Below are 7319 nucleotides of genomic sequence, written 5' to 3' on the forward strand. Positions count from 1 at the left end.
TTACAATGGTTGTTATGTGGATTAAGACTGCAAGTTGAGATTTTAAATATGAACAATAGTAATCTGAAAATTTGAAGTAGTAATTTTATATCCAACAATCTCTGCCAAATAACTTCCATGTTTGAAGTAATTAAAAAATATTTTTAACCACTTATTATTAATTTTATAAAGTACATTCTATAATTTAAATTTTATTTACTTTCATCTATTTTTAATGTTTGCCATTATAAATTTCATACTATGTACTTTTTTAAGATTTCATAGTTGCTAATTAAACTTCCTTTACAATTTATTTAGTTATTCTATACATATATTTATATTTTATGTAAGAAAGGGATTTATGTGCAACAGATATACAGTGAAAATCATTTAACACAAAACTGAGGGGACTGAAATATTTTTTCGTGTTAAAGAATATTGAAAAGAAAAAAAAAGCATATATTCAACAAAATTAAGCTTATTAGAGTACATTTTATTTACATAGATATGTATATATGCATGTATTTAATAAAAACCAATGAAACAAAAAACATCCACAAGAACTTGATGGAATTTAATACAAAATTTTCAAGTTTTTGAAAAACAAAACATTTATTGAGTTTTGGGAAAATAATCTGATATTTTTCTTTGCATTGTCTTTTTTAGCATCAAATTGTTCAATGTCAAACATTTTGTTATTCATTTCACCATTGGAATGTGCTTCTAAGTAACTGTCCATACTTTTTATGATATTCCTCATTTCGAATGACGTGGGAACAGGAACTGCATTCATTTTATTTTCGTTATCAGAATCTGCATCAATGATATCTTTTTAGCTATGAACAAACTCCAAAATAACTTTGTCTGCCATAATTGGGGCTGTACACACATTATCATAAACTACTGCAACGAATTCTTCCGATAGTACAGTGATAGTGATAGTGACGGAGGACGTGGCCACCACCCCTTTACTATTAAGTTAATTAGCATATAGGGCCACGTCCGCCCTTATACAGAGTAAAGCCAGAGAGGCCACATGGGAGGCTTGCACAAGGCGCCCAAACCCAACGCCTGGACCATCTGGTTGGCAGTTCCGCGAACCAAATGCCACCGGGTAGACACCCGTTCAAAGTGCCCGGGTCCAGTGATTTTGAATCTTCAAGAATAGCATTGTACATGGCTAAACAAGGGCAGATATACATTAGTAGTTATTTTCATGCTTCTGTTCTTCCGATAGTACAGTAGGACAGTTCATTAATAAACTTTCTCAAACATTTCATTAAGTGTCAGCTCAGTTTCAATATCCTACTTCTCCATTTCTTTCGGCGCCGAAGAATCTGATACTTTTGAGAATTGTGTGTAATGAAAATAATTTTCATTCATCCTTGGAGTCGCTGAATTCTATGCAGTGCAACATATAAGCCAAACTCACTAATTTTTACTCACACTGCCATGTACTCATCACTGAATTCCAAAGCTAACTGATGAGAGATGAGATGTTTGTGTGGCGTTTGTAGACGTGGAAGGCGAAAGTACCGTAGATAAACAAAACTGACTCGTGTCACAGGCTATTTCGAGGGTATTTCAAAGCCAAATTAGCCTCTTTTCTACAAAACATGTGAAACCACCTCTCTTTCATTTCACACCCCCGATGAAATCTCACTAGCGATGGCAGTGTTTTCTGTATTTTGTTCATTTCCAGAAAGGATATCTATCCAGAAAGGATTTTTGTTTCGTGTTAAGAGAAACAAAATGCGTGAAAATACATAGTAGTTTGTCGGGACCGTTGCATTATTTCGTGTTAACCGATATTTCGCCTTAAGCGTTTTCACGTTAACGTATTCCACTGTATACGTGTTTGGACTATACAAATAATTTTTTAAAATAATTTATATACAAATAATTTTTTAATAAATATCATTTTATATACAAATAATTTTTTAAAAGAAAAATTTATAATCTTTCCACAAATTTTTGTGCATTATGCTGCTAAAAATTGATCAGTAAATATATAAAGAAAGAAATTTAGAACCAATTGTTCAGAAAGAATAAAAATTGAAATTCAAATTAACTTAATAAAATCATGTTTAGACTAGTAAAATCTTTTTTAAATTGGAAGATATTTTTAATGATTTTACTTCCCCCCACACCCCATTTTCCTTTGCTACTGCTGTTTGATAAGAGGTTCTAGTGAAGTTTTGTGTTAAAATTATATTGAACTTTCAAAGATTTTCCACTGCAGGATTTTAATTTTTTCTACGTTTTTAAGGGCATGTTTTCTTTCTTTCTTTCTTTTCTTTCTTTTTTTTTTTTTTTTTTTTTTTTTTTTTAAGATTCTTTTTAGATTAGAAAAATATTTTTAAATCAGAAGATATTTTCTATGATTTTCCTTCACTTTGAGGAGGACTAGAATTTTTTCGTGAACTATTAAAATAAAAAATATATTGAAATGTTTCATCAGCTAATTCTGGATACAGAAAAGCAAGGATTTTGTTTCAGAAGGGGAAATGTAATTAAATTCGACATACCTCATCTTGACGATATTATGATAAAGTTCGTTGGATTCCTCACCTTTCTTGTTCTTTTATACTACTTTTAGGTTTTTCGTGTAATGGTTTATTTTAACATGTTGATTGCTGTGGGGGTCACCGGTGACCTGCACTCGACTTGGCTACATCGCCGTGGGTGCCACTGGCAACGTAACCAATAGTAAAATACATAATTAAAATAAATATTGATACTGATAAATTTTTAAATAGTACCATTGTTACTATAATGGTTTGAAGAATAATAAATCATAAAAATTTAAATTTTAAATCACAAAAATGGTCTACAGATGTTTGGAGGTCGCTGGTGCCCCCCAGTATGAAGCACAATTATATAACATTTTGTTCTGTAGATAATATTTCAACATAATATACATCACATAATAAAAATTTCAAGTTGGCGTCATGCGCAAATCACGTAAAATGCATGCGGCAGTCAACGTGTTAATTTTTACATTTTAAATTATTCTTGTTCCACATTTATAGGATTTTATGAAGACCATTTGAACTTCAATTTTTTAGTCTTTGTGAAAAGTTGTTTCTAAATTTCTTTATATACTATATATAAGAACTCCTACACTCCTAGAAAAATCTAATTTATATATTTATTTATCCCAAATTTTCATTTTGAAACATTTTAGTACATGCTTTTCCTCAATATTTTAAAAGTTGATTTTTTGTTGAACTGAAATATGTAATATGGAAAACTTCTATCAAAAAACATAACTCAGAATCAAAACAGGAGATAAATAGAGATAATAATAATGTGGGGGATATTTGATTCTCTTCCCGTAATTTTAGTCTAATTAGTCATTTGAAACATTTTAGTGTGTTTTTCCATTTAGCTGAAACAGTAAAAATATAGAAAAATTCCCACAGAAACATAATTCGGCTGAGAAACAAAACAGGCAAAAAAAAAAAAAAAAAAAAAAAAAAAGGGTTGGCGTCAGGAAACTGATTGGTCTAAAACAGAGCTTCTTAAACTTTTTTACAGTCGTGACCCTTTTTTATCATAGATTTTTTCCACGACCCCAAAATATTTATGAAAATTTTGTGCGACCCCATAAGCATTGCGAAAATCTGACACACGCGCAAATGAAACTGTCAATTTTCCCACTTGTATTGTAAGATAGTATTGCAGTTTTAGGTCATTATCTTTAATTTCTCATTTTAAGACATAGAACAATGTGAAAATTTTAATTAAGTAATAGACGAAATGACAGCGTCACGTGCAAAGCAAGTAAAATAAACATTTATATTATAAAATGAATGCATTGAAACATTTTTTTTTCTCTTTGTCTGTATTGTCTTATCTTTATCTATTTTCAAATACATTGTGTAAAAATATTGGGTAATTGTAAAATTATTATATTAAGTTTAAGAAATACCAAAACTACTAAAATTTTTTGTGACCCCCTGCTGTAGATGAGGGTTGCGATCTACAGTTTAAGAAAGTCTGGTCTAAAATAACGTTACAATATTTGATTTTGTTGGAACATTGGATAACTGAGGCCACAGCCAGTGCAGTTATGGCAGGTGTGCAAATTTTGGAATTTACAGAAATATCAAGTAGCAAAATTTTTGGAATTTAGGAGTGGAAAAGTTTTTAGAATTTAGGACCCACAGAGATTGCATAGCACAACAAAATGTACCTGAAGCTAGGACTCCAGTGCATGGTTATATTATAAGGAGTGTATGCCTGAATGCAAAGATGCATTTTGAGTCATCATCGCTAGGTCACCAGCCTACACAGCATTGTGCGATAACATCATTCATGTAAATAAGAAATAAAATTGACTGCACTTTAGTTAAATAACCAATTTCATTCCTTGTAAGTATTATGCAAGAGTATTGTAATTGTTGAATAAGAATACAACACTTGCTTTCTGTTCATCTCAAATGGGATAGATATTCTACCAGTTATTCCAGCAGAAGTTTGCAAGAACGGATCATTCTGTATTTAGTTAGATAATCAACATACACAAGCTATGAACATAACATATTAAATCGTAATTCACTTTTCACATTGGACAGCCAATGTTTATCAATTTTCACATAAGTCGCACTGTCTCGTAAATTTGAAAATACTCTATTGTATGCTGTTCTGTTGAAGACAAGCCTGATATCATTTTTTTTTTAAATGCAATTGATAACTTGTTTTTTTACAAAATGAACGAATTTGTGGGGGGTCACCAAATTCAAAGAAATTTATTTCACAATAAAAGCTATATGGAATTTGAAGAGAATTTTGGATGTTTTTTAACATTTGCCAGGAATTTTAAATTAAACATTTCCATATTTTAATTCTGATTTTATTGCTTTCCACTTGATTTATGTGTTATGCTTGATGATTTCCAAACAGCTCGAATCAAATTTCAAAGCATCTGTATACGCGCAGCTAAGATTTAGTTTTTTCGGCTATCTTAGTAGTGTCTTGCATGCAATTTGTAATTGTAATACGCATCATTTATAAACTATGTTTCTTATTTCTAATCAAATTTGTTGTCAAGTAAGCACATAACATATGCTAAGCATTGGAAAATTCAGTAGTGTCTCAAAGGATAATAAAAACAATTTTGTTTTCGTTGCAATTTTGTTCATGATGGTTAAATGGCCCAAAATCTCTTGTAAGAGAAATGGCATGGATGCACCAACGTCAAATAAACTTAGAGAAAAACTATTAATGAAAATGTAAACAAAAATGTAACCATTGGCTCTCTTTCTACTTCTTAAAAAAATTGAGTAAATATCAAGAGTTTATTTTATACTGTTTTACATGTTGCATTATCAATGGAAAAAGAATATCTATTGTGTGTTAAATGCAGTGAAAACTCGGCAAATGGAAAGCATGAAACCTGCGAAATTAAAAATACATTTAAAAATGGTACTTTTCCCGTTTTGCCGCCGCAAACATTACAAGTCGCCAACAACGGTACTACTGATGCCAAACGGAATATCTTCGCTGCCAACGTTTTCTGCCTCATTTTCGAAACAAACCGCAGCCATTTCTTATCAGATTGTTTCTTTCAATACTGGCATACAATTACATAGAATTTTTACAAGATAATTAAAATTTATGCCCCAAGACCATTTGCGGTAATTAAGACAATTAGACTGCAATCAAACCACTCACCCGAAGGCAAAATGAAGGGTTAAATTCATCAATTCTAATGAGAATGCAGTAGTGAAGTAAAGCACTGCGGTTTCTCATAATTTCTGAGTAAGCTATTTGTAGGAATTGAAATAATTCTTGCATTTAAACTTGTATTCCAAATTAAGATTTAACTTGAAATTAATGTAGATAATTACTGAGAGAATTAGATTTTTGTAGCGTAGTTTACGTGAGATGAGATCACGTGGTGTTACGTGATACGAACCCGCGAATCAGGATGTTGAACCATGAAAATATAGTAAATTCTTAATGTCTTTTTACAAATTTATTATCTTTATTTATTGGCTTTTTACAAAATTTTAAAAGATATTAAAATGTTTGTGCCTTCAAAATAAAAAATTCTTTGAACTAATGTTTGTTAACATTTTTTATGTGTATATTGTATGTTGTCAACAAAGTGTGCTTGGCGAGATTTGCGCCAGTGAAACTGAAAAGTGCCTTAGAAACTAAACATAAAGATTAAGTAAATAAATCCGAAGAATTTTTTTAAGGAATGAGCTGAGAGCATGAAAAATTAAAATGTATTTTTGAAAAAATATACATACAACAGTTCCTGAGAAGGATTTACAGGCATCCTTAAAAGTTTCATAATTAATTGCAAAAAATTTAAAACCTCATACAACACACTGTCTCACAGTTTGTACTAATGTAAGCTTTTAAAACTAAGCCAATACTTTAGCAAAGAGAATTGAACAAAAAAAAAAAAAAAAAAAAAGCAGAAACATGCTTTTTACATTTTACTAAAGAAAATAATACAGATTTCTTGTTTAAAACAACATATGATAAAATTGGCAGAAATTTTTTTGAAAAATTTCCAAATAAAGAATTAGGTTGGATATGTGACCCATTTTGCCTTTGGTATTTTCAATTCCAATGTATCTCTAAATGAAAAAGAACAATAGATTGATATTTTAAGTGACAGAATACTGTGTGTTAAGTCTCTAATTTGCCAAAAATTTTAGTTGATTGGAAACTAATATCAGGATTTAAAAGGAATGAAAGTAAATTATTACGCTTCTTACATAAAATTAAACAGTAAACCTTTAGCTTATATTTAAAACTTCTAAAATGCTTATCTTACATTTTTCTGTTATATAAGCATTGAAAGTGGATTTCTCACTGAAATAGAAATAATTTTGCTATTGAATTAACATGGAGAACTTTTTTTATTGAAATATTTTTTCTCTGTGACAGTTGCATCTACTACAAAATAAAGATTAAAGAACTGTTTTTAAAGCATTTTGAATTCGTTGTCATATTGATCTTTGAAGCACTAGATTAGTGAGTTTTTATTACATTATTGACAAATATAGTTTTTAAACGATCAAAAAATTTTCAGCGGAGATAATTATTTGTCAAATATGAATGTGTTTTCAAAGAGGAAATAAATAATAAGAGATAAAAAGAAAATTCAGTTAGAACATTCACATCTCTAACAAAGTAATTTGCTTTGATTTAATCTTTATAATACAATATATTTTAAAATGATAAGGCAAAATCCAATGTGAAAGGTTATGCGAAGATTACGATAGTACCTAGAGTATTCAGCATTTCGTATAATCCTATAACCAGATAATAATAATATTAAAATAAATTTTATCTGAATGAAGTTTTCTTATTAT

This window comes from Stegodyphus dumicola, chromosome 11, assembly GCF_044657685.1.
Source record: "Stegodyphus dumicola isolate Sdum_Otavi_A_Nest chromosome 11, ASM4465768v1".
NCBI lineage: Eukaryota > Metazoa > Arthropoda > Arachnida > Araneae > Eresidae > Stegodyphus > Stegodyphus dumicola.